The sequence below is a fragment of the Manis pentadactyla genome, chromosome 7, assembly GCF_030020395.1.
Source record: "Manis pentadactyla isolate mManPen7 chromosome 7, mManPen7.hap1, whole genome shotgun sequence".
NCBI classification, from domain to species: Eukaryota; Metazoa; Chordata; class Mammalia; order Pholidota; family Manidae; genus Manis; species Manis pentadactyla.
Window position 1 is genome coordinate 11,732,343 of NC_080025.1, and position 22,148 is coordinate 11,754,490.

The window sequence follows — 22,148 nt, forward strand, 5'->3', positions numbered from 1 at the left end:
TATGCAGAATTTCTTTAGACCATGCTATTGCATACTTAGTAGACTACAGTATAGTATAAACATAACCTTTATATGCACTGGGAAACCCAAAAATCCATTTGACTCTATTATAATATTTGGTTTATTGCCATGGGTTGGAACCAAACCTGCAATATCTCTAAGGTTATGTCTGTACTGTAGCTTTGTAATATTGTTTGAAATCAGGTTAATCTGTTTATTCTGAAGTTACAGAGTTTCAGAAATGGTTAATCGGAACCAGGTTGTCATTCTGGGAAGACCAAGTGAAGAGCACACGGCTGAGAGTAAGTCTCTGTTCACTCTGAACGCGCCTCATAATTGACTGTGTTGGCCTCTGAATCCTAGTCCAACAGAATGAACACAGTCAGGCTGCCGAATTCCCTTGAAGTTCTCTCATGGCAGCAACATAAGAGTATCCGAAGCTAACCAGACTCACCAGCCTCTGGGTTTTGTCCTCTGATGTTGGGTCGATGGTAGATTTCACTGGGAAATCTGCTCTACACAAACAAGGGAGAAAACAGGCAGCTGATGTCAGCAGAGGCTGATGCCCTGGAAGTGGACGCGTTCCTCCAGAGCAAACCTCCGCCACCCGGGGAGGCTGTTGGTCCCCAGAGGGAACCTGCTGGCACTGAGAGATGCGGCCGTTTGTGCCCACGTGTCCTCCGCAGCTCTATCAGACCTTCCAGCTCAGCGCTTTCTTAAGGAATAAAACAAATAGCAGCTTTAGAAAACTACTTACTGTCATCTTCTTTCCATTCTCTAATGCCTCACCTGCATCTGAAAATCACCAACATCTTCCCTTCAGACCTTTGGCTTATTACTCCAATGAGAGCAGAAAGGTCCAAGCTGTCATTATTTGCAATCTGGGGGCAAATGTCAGTCTCTTTTCCACAACGAAGGAAAATGTGCAATGTGGAAAAGGAGGTTCACTTTGTCATAGATTGATATTGAAGGGCTTTTGTGAAGATGGCTGAATAGGTGTTTTTAAAATTCTTTGATATCTTCAGATGGAAATACAAAGAGTTATTTTTACTATTATGGTAGTCTTTTGTTAAACGAACTTGTGTAGGTATTTTCTAGTTTCCTCCTGCCTCCAATAAGGCAGTTGTGGTTAAAATGACACATGCTCTCCTTGATTGTGAGGTTATGAGAATTGTTTGGAACAGTGAAGATCTTTATATGTTAATTATACATGCCTAGTTAAATTCTGAACATGTTCCATAATTTGGAAAGGGAGGTAAAGTAAATACCTAATTCTGCTGTTTACTCTATGGTTCAACCAAGCATCTTCTTGGCCATTGTCCTAACTGAATCTGGGCTGGGATGTTCCATAACATTGAACTTAGTGTAATTCTGAAACGAGAATGCCAATACGATGGAACTGTTTCATTCTATTGCCCCCCTAAGCACTCCAAGGTTTCTTGATATATCTAGGTCATGAGAGGAAAGAAGAAAAAATACACTTAAAACCATACGGTGGGACCCGGCTCCTCCGTTCCTCTCCGCCTACGAGGACTTGCAGCTCCCGGAAAGTAAGGCAGCCGCAGCTCCCACTGTGGTGTGTGTACGTCCTCAAGAGACGAGTCCGTCTCTGCCTACACGCCTTCCTGGCTCTCGTCGCTCCTCCTCCCGACCTGCCCATCCCCTTTAGGGATGAGAGGGGTAGGGGTGCAGGCTCCCGGCCGGGATCCTGGGCAGACAGCCCCTGCTGCTCTCTGCTGATTAGCAGCATTCTGTTGGTCGAGGGACTGAGCTTCGTATCCCCTGTGCAGTATGTAGGTTGGTGGTGGGTCTGCTAGAAATATTCTTGAGTGTCTCTTGTATTTCTGACGTCTCATTCAGGAACGTGGCATCATCAGGGACAGTTACTTGCTTTTTAAGAGGTGAATTATACTTTAATGTACTATAGGGTGTAATACTGTGGATGGGAACTATTAAAGATTATAATGTCAAAAACTTTTCTTACACCAAAGGTATCTTCCACAAAGGTAGCAGACTGGGTAGACCCATCATTTGATGATTTGTCAGAGAATTTGGGCATCTCTACTATTACTGCCACATCATTAGGTGTGAATAACTCAAGTTATAGAAGGAAAAATGTGCCTTCCACATTAGAACGCAGCAGACTGCCGGCTAGAAAAAGAGGAAAGCTATCTTCCTCAGAACAGATTTATGGTGTAGAAATTTCAAAAGAATATCTGTCTGAAAATGAACCTTGGGTGGATAAATACAAACCAGAAACTCAGCATGAACTTGCTGTGCATAAAAAGAAAATTGAAGAAGTTGAAACCTGGTTAAAAACTGAAGTCTTAGAAAGGCAGCAAAAACAGGGTGGATCTATTTTATTAATAACAGGTCCTCCTGGATGTGGGAAAACTACAACTATAAAAATACTATCAAAAGAACATGGTATTCAAGTACAAGAGTGGATTAATCCAGTTTTACCAGACTTCCAAAAACATGATTTCAAAGAGATAATTAATCCTGAATCAAGCTTCCATATATTTCCCTATCAGTCTCAGATAGCAGGTTTTAAAGAGTTTCTACTAAGAGCAACAAAATATAACAAACTACAAATGCTTGGAGATGATCTGAGAACTCATGAGAAGATAATTCTGGTTGAAGATTTACCTAACCCGTTTTATCGAGACTCTCATGCTTTACATGAAGTTCTAAGGAAGTATGTGCAGATTGGTCGATGTCCTCTAATATTTATCATCTTGGACAGTCTCAGTGGAGATAATAATCAAAGGTTACGGTTTCCCAGAGAAATTCAAGAAGAGTGTGCTATATCAAACATTAGTTTCAACCCTGTGGCACCAACAATTATGATGAAATTTCTTAATCGAATAGTGACAATAGAAGCTAATAAGAATGGAGGAAATACTTGTCCCTGATAAAATTTCTCTGGAGTTGCTCTGTCAAGGATGTTCTGGTGATATTAGAAGTGCAATAAACAGCCTACAGTTTTCTTTTTCAAAAGGAGGAAACAATTTGTGGCCAAGGAAAAAAGGAACATCTGCCATGAAATTGGATGCTGCACTGTCAAAATCAAAACAAAGGAGAAAACCTGATAGAGGTTTTGAAAATCAAGAGGTCCAAGCTATTGGTGGCAAAGATGTTTCTCTCTTCCTCTTCAGAGCTTTGGGGAAAATACTCTATTGTAAAAGAGCATCTTTAGCAGCATTAGACTCACCACGATTGCCTTTACATTTATCAGAGCATGAACGGGAGGCAATGCTTGTTCAGCCTGAGGAAGTAGTAGAAATGTCACATATGCCAGGAGAATTATTTAATTTCTATCTTCACCAAAACTACATAGATTTCTTCATGGAAGTGGATGATCTTGTGAGAGCCAGTGAATTTCTGAGTTTTGCAGATCTCCTCAATGGTGATTGGAATACCCGCGCCTTACTCAGGGAATATAGTACATCTATAGCTACAAGAGGTGTGATACATTCCAACAAAGCCCGAGCATTTGCTCACTGCCAAGGAGGAGGATCAAGCTTTCGACCCTTGCACAAACCCCAGTGGTTTCTAATAAATAAAAAGGATCGGGGAAATTGCCTGGCAGCAAAAGCACTGTTTTCTGACTTCTGCTTACCAGCTTTGTGCCTCTAGACTCAGCTGTTGCCCTACCTTGCTTTGCTAACCATTCCAATGAGAAATCAAGCTCAGATTTCTTTTATCCAAGATATTGGAAGGCTTCCTCTGAAGCGACACTTTGGAAGATTGCACATGGAAGCCCTGACTGACTGGGAGCATGGAGTGATAGACCCAGACAGTGGAGATGAAGCCCAGTTTAATGGAGGGCAGCCTGCAGAGGAAGCTATGGGTGAACCTACTCAAACCGCTGAACCGGGAACCTGGTCCCTTCCTTTGAGTCAGAACAGTGGGAATGAACTGCCGGCCAGCCAGCCGCAGCCCTTTTCAGCCCAGGAAGACATGGAAGAAGAAGACATGGCAATAGAAGACTATGAGAGCGATGGGACATAGACACCAGCCCACCAGTCACATTGCTACCTGACAGCACCCCGCTAGTTTTATTCAGTGGTACTTGAACAGAGAGATTATATGCTTTTCAAGAGAATTACAGCCTAATTCTTCACACTTTTAATACTTAAGCACAAGGAACTGACTCTTCTGTCATCTTGAAGTAAATAGAAGATCAAGCCTTCAAATATATCTAAATTTTTTTCTTTAGTATTTATTTAGTCTTGAGAGTGGTGTTGGAAGTGAAGGTCAGTGTGTTTGAAGCATGTTTGGACATTATGCCCAACATCAGAAAATGTGAAGGAATAATTCAGAATACAAAAACTTTATGGGGTTGTGAATATGAATTATAAAAGTTCTGTATGCAACTATGAGTGTAAATAAACTTTGTGCTTTACTCAGTAAAAAAAAAAAAAAAAAACAACTCATAAGGTGGCTTTAGAAAATTATGTACAGTTCATCTTTTAAAGCCTTTTATCCTTTGGAATTGAGAAAACTTGCTTTTTCTAGTCCTTTAAAGATGTGTTAAATAGTCACCTTGACTCATGCAATGGACCTGGAGCCCATTATGCCAAGTGAAATAAGTCGGACGGACAAAGACAAGTACTGTATGATCTCACTTATATGTGGAATCTAAAAGAGCCAAATTCATAAAGACAGAGAGGAAAATGTTGGCTACCGGGGGATGGGGGATGGGGAGATGGGACAGAGGTTGTTTAAAGGTACAAACTTACATCAAGTAGTAAATAAGTCCTAGAGAGCTAATGCACAGAATACTGAATATAGACAACACTATTGTCTTATAATCAGCAAGCTGGCTAAGTGACTAGAACTTAATGTTTCCAATCGCTAAAAAGAAAGGATCGTTCTATTCTCTCCCATGACAGAGGTGCTAATTATCACAACAATGGCAATCATATTACAGTAGAAGATACCTCAAATTAACATGTTTTATATGTTAGATTTGCACAGTATTGTATGCCAAGTATATTTCGATTAAATGAATAACTAAATAAAAGGGAAGCAATAAAAAAAAAGAAAGAAAGCAACACACTCATCTTGTAAGAGGTATACAGAGACTCCAAAACGGTAAAATAATGTTAACCGCTAGTACAACCACGTTCTAAAGGGAGATGTCGCCTTTCTTGCAAACAATGCATCAGAACTATTTCTGCCAGGATTTTCCCATGGCTCAGCCCAAGAGAGAAAACAGTTTAACTGGAAAAAAACCCAATAGTCACATCTTTTTGCTCCAAATTGGCCTTGATATGGATGTATTTCCTAGAAGAATCTGGCATACTACCTACCTCATAGATGTTTATGATTTCACTGCCAAGAAATAGTTACATACATGAAATAATTATTAAATGTTAAAACACTGTAAAATATGGGATAGACAATCTTTATAAAAAATTATCCCCACTTTCTTACTCTAAGTGGGATAAGATTTCAGAGAAAGATAAGTTCAAAGAAAGGCTTCTTGTTCAAGCCACAAGTTTTGAAACAAATGCAGAAGCATTTGGAATCCAGCATCCATGATGCCATGAATTGATGTGTCTAAAGATTTTCAACAGTGTCAATTTTAGACTCTATCTCAGAGGAAAGACCTGACTTTTTTATGGAAACAGTTTTTGAAGGCTATAAGCATTTCCAAAAATGAGAGACTACGGCCAAATAATTGATACTAAAGATGCTGATTCAATTGGCAAAGGTTTAATGAGTTCCTATTAGATACAGGGCAGCATGCTAGACCATTGGAGTACATAAAAATGCACCTCCTTGTAAGAGCAAATAACTAGAAGTGAATGTAGGTAGCTAATGACATTACAAATTGCTTATAATACGTGCAAATGAGGGGTCATGGAATCACAAAGATGTCATCAGTAATTCTGATGGAGGGATCAGTCGAAATTCAACAAAGGTTCCGAGAGCTGCAGTGCCTGGATATCTGATTTAATTCTGAAAATCTACCAGATTAAGTATTCTATGAAATTTAAAAGCTGTATTTATACATGCCTCAGAGGTCCTGAGAATAAAACTCAGGACCTTGAGAAAGTCCTGGTAATGCCAGGAAATGTCTAAGTCCTTAGGATAATGTGGTTTTATTTTCCTTAATCTGAAGACTTGTTTATGGTCTCCAGTCCTAACTCAGGTAGGGATATAGACAACAGAGCCATTTCTGTTTTGTTTTTAAGATAAAAACAGTTGATGCTGGCTGGCTTCACCTACCTTTTCGGTAGCCAGTCCTACAAAAGATACCTGCTTGCTGTCATGAGCACTGTTTCACAAGTTACTAACGCCGGATGAAGTTGACTAGTGAAACTCATTCCAAACACAAGCAGTGTGGTAATTTGGTGGTTTGTGGGTAACACTGTGTTTTGAAAAATGTTGTCACACAGCATCCACACCCACTGTTCCCGGCTTACATGGCCCCAGAGGCCCACAGAGAGACACCCTGGCTTGGAGATATTCCTGTTGGGCAGATAATTACACAGAGCCAGTTGAAATTCACCGTCTTGGTGGGAAATAAACACATGACTGACTTAAAGTGGTAAAGATGCGATCTTAATCATAGAACCAAATACAACAGAAAATATTTCGCAAACCATGTAAAAAGAGTTTGTTTTCAACTAGTTTTGAAAAGACTTCGATTTAGTGAGGAACAGTTAGAAATGGCATAAAACTAAGTGATTTATTCCCAGAGGAATGAATGTTTAATAAACAAAAGGGTATTGACAAGAAGCCTACACGTCAGAACATGTACGGGGGAGTCACTCTGGCTGGGGGCAGGAGGGAGATTGAGAAAAAGCAGGGATACATGTTCTGATTATCTTGCAAATACATAGTGCACCAGTACCACCAAGTCAATGGATGCATCGTATGCCCTCAACTCACTGGTCACTTAGCTGTTTGTGATTGCAGATTGGAGTGGAGAGTCAGTGGGGAGACAATACATTTGCCAAAAGTATCATAAAGAGACTATTTATAAAGTGAGGGCAGGATTATAGGAAACGCTAAGAGTCAGAGCAGCATTCTGGAGACAGGAACAGGAGTGCACTTGCCACCTGCAGGCCCTTAGGGGTAAATGGGGAACCCCGAAAAGAGAAAGAGAAAGATTTGTAAAGATACAGCCAGCTTGCTGCCTTCCTTCTAGTTTGTTACAAGTTGGATAAAGACCCATTGATTTGAAGCCTACAGGTCAACCTCCAGAACCCAATCTCCAAATCAGGGTGAAGAGTGGATCTAGTGGGACAAAAGGAAGAGAAGCTACACAGCAGTAGACCTATTGTTTAGGACTTCGGGTACAGCTCCTGTCCCTGAGGATGCCACCCATGGATTTTGAACTTTAAAGCTCTGATCTGAGTATGTGCTAATCCTTTTCAGGCATGCATTCATTTTGTATTTTTCTCACTGTTGGAAAGCAGTGCTTTAGTGAAGTATAGAAAATGGTAAGCAAAGTGAACTGGATGCAAGACTCACACACCTAAATCACATCTGGGGAGTGATTTAGGCTGTAAAGAGAAAATACGGCTCTTGGGTTATATACTTCCATGTGCTCCTCTTTCAAAGTATAGAACTCATCAATCACTGCCCAATCAATGTGCTTGAATATATACCATAAAGAGAAGGAAGATTTATTGGTTCATATATCCTATAGTCAAACCTTTATGGAGAATGTATCTGTCTTGAAGTCCTGCTCCCTTGAGAAGCAGGGCTGTGGTTCAGCATCCCAGGTACATTTCTAGAATTTTGGAATTTGCTAGAAACCTAGAAAATGTTATATACTGAGTTGGTTAGATATGATATTATATACAAGGCAATTTGGTTGGTCATGATTGATTCAAGAAAGACCTTCTGACACTGCTCAGCTGAAAATCTCCAACTGTTCACTGAATGCCCCTTAAATTTTCTAACATGGAAATACAGATTAAAAATACATGAGTATCATGTATATAATGTATTTCTTATTTGGAACTAATGAGTGGGAACATGGTGGTTTTATTCTAGTTTTCATTACAATTTGTTGTAGAAAATAAAATATCCACACAGCTCTTTCTGTGTATTCATAGCTATGGTGCTTCTCACTAGCAATGCAAATTTAACTTACCACGGGCCTTCTTTTAAGAGGGAATTCAAGCTGCATTGTCTTTTGAAAATGGGACTGTAATGGAAACAAAATGTTTCTCTCCTACCATATAGCAAGCTGAAGGCTGATACTGTCGAGAGCTAACATTAGTCGGAGATTTGCTCTAGTGTCCAGAACTTTACCCAGTCGTAAGCTTTCTATCATCTGTGGCATGGAAACAGATAATGCATATCTTGCCAATGTCCACTCTCTAAAAGTAAAGAGATTTGGAAAGAACTATCGCTGGATCCCTACTGTACACCTTGTGAAATGCCCTTCCCTTGCCTAGAATTCCCTCCCACTATGGCAGAGCCAGGCTCTAGGAGCTCAGTCTGGCAAACCTAACCATCAGGCCCTGCAGAGAGATGTGTCATGTGCTGCTAGCCTCTGTATGCGCCACATGTTGCTGCTACAGCGTGGATCACCCTGCATTTTTCCTGCGTCCATTTCCAGACCACACTGCAAATTCTTTTGTGGGACTGAGCCTTGTCTTTGATGATTAGCAAAGTCCTTAGAAACTAATGAACAGGCAGTGAGGCTAAACTGTTCAACTCTATTCTGCTTCTCGTTTATTTGCAGAAAAACAATAGAATAAAATAACTTACTGGGTTTGTGAGAATGAGCAATTCAACTTGAATATAGTTTTCTGCTAAAATGTAAGCTAAAGGAGAGAAACTACATCTTGTTTGTGTATGCATCCCCAAGACAAGTCTGCATACATTAAACACCATAAATATTTCTTAACTAAACTAAGAGAAAACAAAAAACTCCAAACCTTTACCATACCTCTTGCTTCATGCTGTAAAAGCCACCACGTTTTCCACCAAAAACACCCCAACAGTTTTTAGCCATTTGCTGACTTATTTCAAGCTAATGAACATTCGTTTACTATTCACCCCGGAGACAGATTCACTTTTTCTTTCAGTATATGTCTCTTTTTATAGTGGAAAAAACAATACAAAACAGGAAAATAGTGCGTGTGTGTGTGTGCACACATGTGTGCGTGAGTGCGTGTATTGTGTATCGTGTACATACAAGCAGTTTATCACAAAGGAAAAGCTCTCCTTCCTTGATCTGACTGAGGTCATGCCCAGTCCCTGACAGCGCCTCACTGTCAACTGGCACCTGTCTCCTGGGAGGATAAGTGAGGCTGTCCACACGCCTGCGCTGCGGTCCTGTTTTCTGAAGACTCTGCTGGGCGTTACAGAGCCTAGCCCGGCGTTCTGGCTGCCCTTCCAGCCAGCGGGCCCCTTTCATGCTCCAGTCCGAACGCTTCCTTGGTGAGTCCCTTGGGGTCAGAAGGCTGAGGTTGGGAGAGTTTGTTCTTGAATTTATGAACAGTGGGTGCAAGAAACTGAAGTGCTATGGTTCTTCAGTCGACATCCCAGATATGGGTAGAATAATCATCCTTTTTATCATCCCGGGCTATAAAATGAATACCTTTTAATGGTGTGGGCATAATTAAAGGAAATATTAAGTCACCTGGACAGACATGGATGTAAGTTCTCAGTAGGAACTGCCTGTAGCCAAGAGCATTACTTTAACTGCCTCAGATATTTCAAATGACCATTGCTGAGAGAACTCCCAAAAATATTCTTGGCAACTGTGATTTCTTTCTTTCATTTCTTAAAAGTTCACCACCTCTCCTGGGCCTTCACAATTACATTACAAATGCTATTTTGAGCCTCTGCATCATTTTTCCTCTGGCCTCACTGAAAATATTTGCTTTTTAGCAAGGTTGCAACACTTGGGACCAGGGCCAAACATTATGGCTACTACATTCCACGTCTTCTCTTATGTGCTTGCTGCAAAGCAGGCCTCAATTTTCTTAGTATCTTTTACTAGCATATCAGTCACCAACAAAATAGGAGAAGATAATCCTGACCAAATTAATAGCCACTTCTCATGGCAAATCTGATAATGCCCTTTATAGATAAAGACTAATACGCACTTAAAATAATCTCTTGAAACTTTTTCTTCAGAATTTTTTTTTTGCGGTCAAGTCCTACATTATCTTTCCTCTCTAAGTGTCTGGATTGTGTATAATAGAGATCATAAGTTCCCTTTCCGGTGACTGCTATGTTCATGCTTCCCATTTTATTTTATTCATTCTGTTTTATGGATTTTGCAAAGCTGACTTTCAGTTAACCCTATGCCCCCTGAGGCTAAACTTTTGATTTAAAATCTTTTGGAGCTTTGGACTCTCTGGTTCCATAGAGCCTATAGATCCATCTAAGGCTCGAGATGACTCAGAGCTAGATGTGTACCTTTCAGAGTTGCTGCCAGTGACCAACTGCTGGTCCCATGGGGTGTAAAGGAGGTGCACTAGATGGCTTGGAGTCTGGTGGTGTTCCCTGGACTCCACAGAAGTCCTCTTCCAGGGTCAAGTGATGCTACAGATGCACTCCCAGTGGCATGCAGTCCATTTCAATTGCTTTAGTGTTCGGTGTAGCTGTTCATGGAAAACCTCATGTTTAGCCAAGCCTGTCTGGGTTCACACTACCTGGTGCTGTGTCAATGTGCCAGGGTTGTGTTCTGAATAAATGATCCTCTGTTATCCCTTCAAACTCAAACTCAGGTGTAAATTCAAATTTATTTTCCCCTTTAACACCATGTATATCACACAATAAAGAGGCAGAAGCGGCCCATACTTGGAAGGCAGAATACTTCAGGTTAGAACCTGGCTTGACTTCTTGCAAATGTATGTAATGTAAGTCCTTGAAAGTGAATAGTAAACGAATGCGATGTAAGTCACTGAAAAGTGAATAGTATCAATAGTATTATATGTGTTATCATAGTATTTTTGTGACTTTTTTTCTCTTCCTTTTTGTTCTTCCTGTCAGTGGTCTAGGTTGTCTATTCATGGAAATCCCAGACATTTCTTTTTAAAGCACTGCTTTGATAAACTACTGGCCCCAAGTCACACTCCCTGGGTTAATGCGTAAGGACTACCTTGGACTTACTCAATCACAGGCTTTCAGGTCTTCACTTTGTCTCCAAATTCTCTGCTCCCACTGGATCTGCTGCCTCCTGAACCCCATAAATGACTAGAGATAACTTCCTCGTCACACCACCACTACCATCTCTTTGCTTTTCTCCTTCCAATCTATACAAGCTCCATCTGACCTTGATTTCCCAGATATTAACATATTAATTTCATTTAATACCTAATTGAAGCAATCACACCACCTAGCATTTTGCATTATCCATGGTCTAGAGGTCAGAATGGTGTTGTTATTATTATGTTAATTAGTTTGTAGCCTCTTGGTGAGTGTTTAACAATTTATGCCTATGAACGCCTTATTTTCTTTGCCTTGGTTTTCTGATACATGAAATGAGAAACATTGTATTTTTCCCTTCATAGAGCTTTATGGGATTTTACAAGTTAATTAAAGCATTCTGAAAAGCATCCTGATTAAAGATTAATAAAGGTATTTATATTTGGCTGTCAGTATTATTTTTCTATTTATTATGTTTATTTATATCAAAACTATTTTTGAGAAATTAATTTTTTTCTCAGTTTTTAAAAAACAACTCATAAATGAAAGGTCAAACTGTGACCAGTGGCCATTGTAGTCCAGATGGAGTAAAACAAAACTACACATAATGCCTAACTCTTTCCCACACACATGTTTATATGCTTTTCTTAAATATAGCAAAGAAGAAAGAAAGAAGGAAAGGAAGAAGGGAAAATTAAAGAAAAGAAAAGGAAGGAAGGGACAGGGAAGAAATTCTACAAAGCAAATGATTAAGAATTTGTTGGCAAGTTTTCATGGAGCTCCTTTACTCAAGCTTTGACTTAAAGATAGAATATTTTATAACAGAACCGTGTATGACCCAGAAATTTAATTGCATCTTTAGTACTGGAAGCAAGTGGATACAGTAGGCCCCCTCTATTCCTAGGTTCACTTTCTGCTGAGAAACCTAAAGCTAAATGAATATGAATAAAGCAGTGTTGCATGCATGCGCGCGCCTGTGTGTGAAAACTTGTTTTCTACAAAGTCATCAAGCTCTCCTACTAGAACTTACAACATTGCTTGTGAGGCAATAATTACCATTAAAATTATAAACCTCAGGGAACTATAAAGTATGGGATCCAGAGAGTAAGTGAGCTGAGCAGGGGACATGACTTCAGAAAATGGAGTAGAAGGAAAACAGGTCTTAGTTTTCTTGAGTCCTTTTTTTGTGCTTTCTCTTGTCTTGATCAGATAATCTCTACATGGTATAAAAAAGATTGAAAAGTAGACTTTTCTTTCCCCTTTTTTGAGACAATTTCCTTTGAAACACAGAGACAAAATGTTTGCTACATTGTTTATTAAAATTCTACTGTATGGTGAATATATCCATAAACGACTCATCTTAGAAGGCGTTAACATCCAAAATATATAAAGAACTCATACACCTCAACACTCAAAAACAAATAACCAGATCAAAAAATGGGCATAGGGCCTGAACAGACACTTCTACAAAGAACAAATACAGATGGCCAACAGGTAAGTGAAAAGATGCTCCTCTTTGCTAATCATCAGGGAAATGCAAATTAAAACCACAATGAGATATCACCTCACACCAGTTAGGATAGCCAACATCCAAACTAAAAGAAACAAGAAATACTTGTGAGGATGTGGAGAAAGGGGAACCCTCCCACACTCTTGGTCGGAGTGTAAATTAGTTTGACCCTTGTGAAAAGCAATATATAGGTTTCTCAAAAAACTAAATATAGAAATACCATTTGACCCAGTCATTCCACTCCTAGGAATTTACCCAAAGAAAACAAGATCACAGATTCAAAAAGACATATGCACTCCTATGTTTATCGTAGCACTATTTATAATAGCCAAGATATGGAAGCAACCTAAGTGTCCATCAGTAGATGAATGGATAAAGAAGAGGTGGTACATATACACAATGGAATATTATACAGCCATAAAAAGGAAACGAATTCTGTCATTTGCAACATGGATGGATCTAGAAGGTATGATGCTCAGTGAAATAAGCCAGGTGGAGAAAAACAAATACCATATGATTTCACTTATTTGTGGAATATAAAAACAAAGTGAAACAGAAGGAACAAAACAGCCTTAGACTCATAGAAACTGAGAAGTGACTAGTGGTTACCAAGGGGAGTGGTGGGAGTGGGGGATGGGGGAGGGGGAAGGAGATAAACGGGCATAACAAATTATTTTTTAAATTAAAAATTATATAAGTAAAATCCATTGTTTTCCTTCCACTTGTATCATTGCTAAATCTAGCATTATATTCTGCATACACTGTACTCCTTACCTGTAGCCAGCTAAGTAACAGCAGAGAGCCAGAGAATGCTTCTGTGTGAGCCTTAGAATTATTCACTGTAGACAGTATTTATCTCTTTATTTATGCTTATGGAAATCTCCAAAGTGGAGTTTATTTCCCAGGCAGGCAGTATGCACAGCAGAGCAGACTTTTCTCTCTCAGGTTGGAGCTGAAGGATCATCGCTGTGACAGAGTGATTCTCCATGGAAATTGAGTCTTTGGCTTCTCTGCCATCAGGGGAGTCATTTATGGACATTTACACTTTTGAATAATGAGGACACCTGTTTGCTGATAACTGCACTGAGGGTATCACAACACGGGATATTAAAAAATAACATGGGAATGCATCACAGATCACACATATACACAGACACTTCTTTGCCTGTGGTAGCTTAACGGACTATAGCTCTTCGAAGTAGCTAAATTGACTTACAGATTTTCTAGTATTTATTGCATTTCATTTTAATAAACAGTTATTATAGGGGAATAACTAATTACTTTATAGCAGATGTAACAAATATCATGGGGTGTCATCAATTAAAGTACTTTATCACTGTTTTTCCTGTGTTACAAGGTAATAAAGGCACAGCTTAAAGTATAAAAAATGAGCTCCATTAATGAAGCAAATTAAGATTTCATTTTCAGTGAGACTCAATATGCTTGAATGCTGCATGAATCAACTAGCATTGTCTAGAAACAATAACTCTATGGAAGGGATGTGTGTTGAACGTGTAACTAACCAGGAAAAAGTCATGAAGGTCCACTTGGGGGCCTGTTCCTTCTGGAGGCACCCAGTGCTAGGGCTCCTTTTCTCGTTTTGCTGATTGGCAGACTAGAGAGAGATGGCAAAGGTCTTGTTTTGTGATGGTGGTACAGAGGATGTGACTGAGAAATTAAGATAATTAAAAATAGGAAACTTCTATGGGTAATATTCTATATGGTAAACTTTTATCTGGAAGTAACATTTAAAATTAAAGACTAAAATCAGAATGTTAAGGTATTTATTTTTAAAATATCTGTAGCTAGGGATGTTCTCCATATCCTTATTAGAATATCAGGCAGTCAGACAAACTGTAATAGGAATTTACTAGTGCTTCCAGGATATTGATAAAATAACTGCTGGTGTAAAATATCTAAGTAAAAACAACCAGACAATCTAAGGATTTAAGTCCCAAATTATTACCATATTATCAACACTCTTGTTGATTTTATATATATATATGCATTTGAGTATATATACATCTTTAAATAGTTAATGGCCAGGGATAATGCTTCCTTAAAGTATATAACACTATTTGCACATAAATAATAATCTTTCTGTGTCTCCATTTTAAAACTTCGACTTAATTCTCTCTGAAAAAGGAATTTTAGTTTGGCTACAAATTTAATCCCCTTATTTACCAATATAGAGGGTATCTCTATCCTTCTGCAGAGTAAAAAGTTAATCTTCATTGCTTCTGAAATTTATTTACCATTTAGTATAAATATCATCTTCATTACCTTGCAAGTAGAAATGTGACCATATTAACATGGACATTGAAATCTAGCCAGCTCAGATGCCCGCTTGCCAGGGCCCATCCCTTCCCAGGTGATCTCAGGAGTCCCGAGAGTGGGCAAGGCTTACTGAGTAACACAGCTCTTTTCTTCCAGATTCTTCCTGAATGCCCACTACCCCTTGGCCTAAGCTGTTGTTTTAAGATGCTGCGCTTGTGTTCGGTGTGAGGTAGGGAGGTGATCTGTGCCTACTCCCTGTGTGGTATTGTGCTCAGAGGGTCATAACATTTGCATAACACTTTGACTGAATCCTGGAAATTCAGGATGCGGATACTGTCTAAAACCTTCAGTTCTCCTCCTTTCACTCTCTCCTGGCTTCCAGAGCCTCTCCCTTTGCAGAAAATATTATAAAGCAAATGGATCCTTGCTGAGGAGGAGAGGGTTGTTTATTAGCCACCACCGAAGAACCATTCATGGTCCAGCTTTGCCCAAACAAGATAACTTTTAGGAATATTTTGAGGTATGTTTTACTTTCTGAGAACTGGCAGGAAAGATTCTTCTTCATTACTCTTAATTATTCACTCCTACTGGAAGGATGATCAAGATTTGTGTCGTTTGGCTACCAAGGCTCCATTAAGAAATGCTTTCTCTAGTTATTAAAATAAACGTCTCTGCAGCAATCTTGAAAAGGATAACTTCGCTCCTAATGCCTCACTTTGTATAAGTTCCAAGTGGATCTCAAGCCTTTTTCTGGGCCATTGACCTAGAAATGAGAGTTGACAGTCAATGGCATTAAAAAGCATTCTTGGAGTGCCACTGTAGCGCCAGGGCAGCCATTACTGTCATGACCTGAGCAGAAGAGGTAGAATTATAGTATTTTAAAAATGGAAGGGAACTTAGAAATAATTTTATTCAGCTCCCTTGTCTTATGGATAAAAGTGGTCATGTAACAATTGGTCATTTTATACCCTCTTTAGAAGCTTGTGATATTCTTCTACAAAATGAAAGCATACAATTAAATAAGGCACCGTTCCTTGCAGAGACACTTGATTTGAGCATCACATTTCTATTCCGTTTAACCATGGTGGTGTATAGGCGATTCCCACCCTTGATTTATAACAATCCCAGGTGCATTTTAAAGTCCCTCCATGCAGTTAGTGAAACACCTCAAAAATAACTCACATTTTAGGAAAGAATTCCACAAAATACTTTCACAGTAAGGGAATACACTTTACAAGATTAAGTATGTCATGCAACTCCTAAAATACAGGGATTCTTAGAGCACTGATAAAATTAAAAGCTAAGTGAGTATCTGCAGTGGCTGAAGAGGAGGGGATCAAAGATAAGGAAAGTTATTTCATGTTTTCATGGATAAATGCAGTAACATTTAATTTTCTAGAAATTCTATCATGATGTTCAAATTCATTTTCATCTCAGTTGGTTGTCTTGTTTCCCTGGTATCACGTTATACCAACCTTGGATCTTCAAGGCTCCCCCAATGAATTTCCACTTCCCTGCCCTTGGTAAGAGCCACCTGCTGTATTTGAGTTCCCACTGGATCTGACTTAATGTGGGAATTCATCTTGAGGAGGGACTGTGCCTATTAATAAAGCCCTGGAATTCCGTACCACCGAACTCTTAGTTACGAAGTTTATTTTTTTCAAGGCATCTTCTTTGACAAAACTTACATTATAGGGCCAATTTACTGAAGCAAGCACAGTAATTTTTCTAACTAATTAAAAACTTAAAGTGGTACTAAAAGCATTGCTGGTCACTGAGAGCCCTAGATGGGAAGAGCGTTTTTTTCAGTTGAAAAATCCCTACCTTAACAAACAAAATGGTCATATGAATTGAAAATATTTATAATGTTTTTCCCATGTAGCTCCTAAAATAGCTCAGATGATGGAGATCCACTAGAGTGACTGTACTGACAGAGTTTATATAAGGGCCAGTGAGGTACCATTGACTAGAAACAAATTGGTTGTAATTCACTTGAGAATGTTGTGGTGCCTACGTTCATTGTCTTCTGAAGCTGACTTATAAAATCAAACCAGTATCCTCCTGGACATATTCAATAATGCATTCAAGCAGGCATTTTACCAAATCCCTTTGAGGCAGTATTAAATAGGAAGGTATTTTGAATGTTCAGTTTGATGAATGGCATGTAGGTTATGACCTTGTTCAATCTACAGAGCCTAATACACAATAAAAGCACTAACAGAATTTATTATAGTAAGAAGCAATTCATTTTTGATACACTGGATATTAATCTATCTGTGTGTTATTTAAATTTTAGAGAAGTGTTTTTTCTAATTGTGAAATTAATAAATGTTCATTGTTGACAATTAGGAAAATACAAAATGGAAAAATAATGAAAAAAATTAACTCGGCTCTGAAAAATAAATACTATTTCTATTTTGGTATAAATCCTTTTAGATAAAATAAACATATATATACATTTGTTTTTATATTTTTAAAACTTATTTTTACATTTTTAAAATTTTATTTAAAGAATTTTGTATTTATTACTGTAGGATTAAAACTGAACAATATATACTGTTGTATAATTTTTTACATAATGCATTTAATGTAAGTATTAATTATATTAAGCAATAGTTTATTTCTCTAACTCTGTAATTGAGCATTTATGTAGTTTCCTTTTTTTGTTGCTATAATGAGTGATTCTTTGATGAACACATGTACTTAAATCTTACCATTTCCTTTTTAATTATATAAAATTTAAGCATACCAAAGAATGATGACACCTTGTGTCAAATTCCTAGAAACAGATAGTTGAATAAAAGAATGGGAAGACTGTTCATTTTTTTTCTTGCCATATAGTGTCAAATTGTTCCTTATAAAATTTGATCCACAGCCTACTTTCTGCTCCTTAGTCAATTTTATGAATTTAGTAATATCTGATCATTTCCAACCCATGCCTTTGTATGAGACATTTGTTAATAGTATTATAATGCATAAATCTTATTTTAATATGCCCTTTATTTTCCCAAAGTAGTATTTGTATTTATAATTTATAGGGAATGGTCCCTACTTCCCTTTCTAATCTCATCATTTGACTTTTCTCTTAAATATCTTCTATTCCTAGTATTGCTTTTTGAGTCTTGACTATGCTGTGATTTCTGTTGCCTCTGGGCCTTTGAGGATTTCCTGGTTCCTCTGGACCACTCACCCCCTCCTTGGCTCCATTTAATTCTACTCGTTGTCTAAGGCATTTTCCTAGTTCTTCCTGGAGGGTAGGTACTCCCTCTCTGGACTCCTAAGCACTGGGTTATAGCTCTGAAATAGTATCCTCCCCATCTACCAGAAATTAAATACCTGTCTGATTGATTAGAAATGTTCTTTATTAGATGGTGAAATCCCCAAGGGCACAGAATTTTATTTTAATATAGAAAAGTACCTAGCACAAACGAGGCTTTCAATGGATGTTTGCTGAGTCCGTGTGCATTATGCGATTTTTTAAAAATTTTAGTCACTTTGTAGATTGGGGTTTTCAATCTAGCTCTCAAGAATATTTGTAGTTTATCTAAGAAAAGTTCTTGAAATTTATGTAGAATTTATGTAGCCTATCACTAGATTTCAACAAGCTTAAATAAACGTAGCATGTTTTCTGTACAATATTGCTTTAGGGTAAGAGCCTTTAGCATGGCATAAAAAGAAAACTAGTAAAGCATGATTAAAGGAAATCTAAATACATGTATAATTAATATCTGATCATTCCTGTGAATCACTCCAAAGATGACTACTAAAAACATTATTTATGGTTGAGTAATCTAAATGAATATTGATAGGACTTTGGTTGTACTGACATGAAAAGAGGCCCACAAAAAACCTTCAGGGAAAAATGCAAGATGTAGAACAATGTATGTAGTAAGACTTGATTTTCTATATTGAAAAACATTGGAGAGCACATGGTAAAAGTACTAATAGTGTTTACTTTTGAGGAAGTTGATAAATGGAGCATGTGAATTTTTTATAATCAATATTAGTTTGGTAATAAATAAGTAAACAACTCTAATTCATACTGATGTTGCTAGACACAACGTGGTATATGCAGATTGGTTTCTGTGGCTATTAAGAATTATTTACAGATTTAATTTGCTCATTTGAAGAGGATTGTGAATAAATGTAAAGATTCCAGGGGGAAAAATGGTATAGCTAAATTATTAACACGTAAAACATAACATCCAGGGGAAAAGGTAAAGGAGCTAAGGTTATTTATTTAAAGGAGGACATATGAAAATGATTTTACAAACATTTACTGAGTGGCTACTATGCATAGTGCCCTATTGGCATGGTAATGAACAGAAATCCCTGATTCACGGAAAATCGGAAAAGGTGCCTGTAATTGTGTGTAATTAGGTATCAAGATTTCACCATGATCTGGAAGGCAGATGGCTGGATACAGACTGGGGACAATAGTTGCTTTACATTTGGGCAGATAATTAGAATAAGAACACCTGGGAAAGCATGGGTGTGGACCAATCTGAAGGGACACTGGCTGTGGTACTGTGTCGAGTCCTCAAGGCCCACCTGTCGTGGTCCTTGACCTTTTGGTTGCTGGATGGAGGTAAGCTAGCGGATCACAGGCCAGAGGCCTGTGGGATGCTCAGGGAGCTAAATCTTTAAAACAACCCAATTTCCACAGTTTATAATGCTTACTGTTATTATTTTTCATATTCTAGAAAATTCTGCTAGACGGTCTGCTCCTGAAATATGTGTTATATTAAAACACTATGTATGTATCAAATGGCAACATCTGTAGGTTTCAATGGTTTAAACTGCTGTTTTCTTGTCAGAGTTCTCTACCACTCTAACTCCCAGTCATGGGAATATGTCTTTGTAACTACTCTTCAGACCACTTTTACACCAAATACAATGGCCAGCTTTGGTGTCACTCATCTTAGGCACTTTGGTACTATTTCTAGAAGTTGGTATTTCTTGAGATCATAAAGTACCAACGATTACTTTACCAACATGATGAGCTTAGAGATGTCCTCTGGGCTATGAATGAGATTTATTACTACAAATAATTATATACTTATGTATTATTATAACTTGTAACTTTCAGAACACCTAAATTTCTTTTAAACTGCCAAAAAGTATATATATAATCAGTAATATATTTATTTGTCAGCTCTAGTCCATGGTAGGCCCTTCCTAATAGTATCTGACTCTTTTTATAGCAATTTATAAAGCACCTAGCATATAATATTCATTTGCATAATTATTATAACAATCTTTTGAAAGAGGCAATATAATTCACATTTTGTAAGTAAGGAAAGAGAGGCTCAGAGAAATCAAACTATTTGCCTTAATGTACGCAGCTTATAAGTAGTATAATCAGAGCTAAAATTCTGTGATTTTTTGCTATAAATCTAATGTTTTTTTCTACTACATTCCACTGCTTTATGAGTTTGCTTTTTGTTTTTTAAGTTTTTAGTATTCACTACAAATAACAGTTACAGTTAGTTTTGTTTTCAAAGAAGACGTTTTCAAGGCCTTTATCAAATTTTAATAGACTAAAAGCCTTTGCCTTTCAGGATACAATAAAAATTCTCAATTATATAAATGTTGATTACTTAGGTCCATAATAAGGAATAATAGTCTCCATCGACAAAAATTTATTAATGCATTCCAATTCTCTTATTTTATATGCCATTTTCATAAACAAACCTGAAATGTGTGATGTGGTACAAATTCCTCTCTGCATTTCATAGTGATATGAAATTGGGTTTTTTGCTATGTATCTAACAAATGCCACCTCCCTCCAACCTACAAAAGCAGATGCCTTATGAATTATAGATTTTTGCATAACAGAACTCAATGTCCACAAGTCCATTTTAATTTTAATAATTCAGAACTAATCTGCCACAATTAGAGTGGGACAGATCCACCTTAGATAGCAAAATAAGAAAAAGGTAAACAAAGAGGATTAACTTGGCTTTCTCAGGAACATTTTAAGTGAAGGTTGAAATTTGAGCCTACCAGTTCCATTAATCAGGGTAAGCACTGTAATTCCATGGGAAAAAATCAGGTATGAATGACAAAGATTTGTTTATTTTCTTTACATTAATAGTAAAATACAGGCTCTTTTGCAGTCTAAGGATCATATGCTGTATATCTAATAGAGTATAAAATATTTTGTACCATTGTGATGGTTAATTTTAGGTGCCAGGGAAGCCCAAAGCACTGGTTAAACATCATTTCTGGGTCTGTGAGGATGCTTCCGGAAGAGATTAGCATATGAATTAGTGGACTGAGTAAAGCAAATGGCCCTCCCCAATGTGAGTGGGCATCATCTGATCTATTTAGGGCTTGAATAGAACAAAAAGGTGGAGGAGGAAAGTTGGATTTGCTGTTTGCCTGACAGAGTTGAGCTGAGACATCAATTTTCTACAATCAGCACGCCTGGTTTTCAGGCCTTCAGACTTGGACTGGCTTCTACACCATCCACAGTCAGTTCTCCAGCTTCTAGGACTGCAAACTACATCTTGGATCTCTGCAGATGGCACAGCAGGGGACTTCTCAGCCTCCATAATCGCAGACAGGAGCCAATACCTTATATTAAATCTCTTACTAGATATATAATAAAATAATATTTCTAGATCTATAATTATATATATCTTTCTAGACATACATTTATAATATTTATAACAATACATTTATAGTACATAATATACAAATTATATAATATATAATATAGCTATACATAATATAGTATAGTATAATATATAATTTTCATTTTAAGGCCAGAAACCTGTAACCTTATATGGAAAAAATGGACTTGCCTATATGATCAAGGTGAGGATCTCCATATGGAGAGATTATGCTGGATCTTGATGGGTCTAAATGTAATCACAAGAGTCCTTATAAAAGAAGGGGAGAGGGAGATTTGATTACAGAAGAAGATGCTGTGAGACAGAAGCAACATGCTTTCCTGCTGGCTTTGGAGATGGAGGAAGGGCCACTTACCACCTAAAAGTAGGTGGCTTCCAGAAGTAAAGGCAATGATGTCCACCCACAGCCTCTGGAAGGACCCAGCATTGCTGATACCTTGCCTTCAGTCCAGTGACGCTGATTTTGGACCTCTAACTTTCAGAACGGTAAGAGAATAAATCTGCATTGTTTTAAGTTAAGTTTGCAGCAATTTGTTGTAGCAGCAATAGGAAACTAATACAGTGGTAGAGCCTGTTTTGGACTTATT

At 37.8% G+C, this 22,148-nt stretch overlaps 1 pseudogene; it reads left to right on the forward strand.

Moving 5' to 3' along the window:
• The first annotated feature begins 1,497 nt into the window (after nucleotides 1-1,497).
• On the forward strand, nucleotides 1,498-4,403 carry LOC118916978 (cell cycle checkpoint protein RAD17-like; annotated as a pseudogene).
• Nucleotides 4,404-22,148: the final 17,745 nt, after the last annotated feature.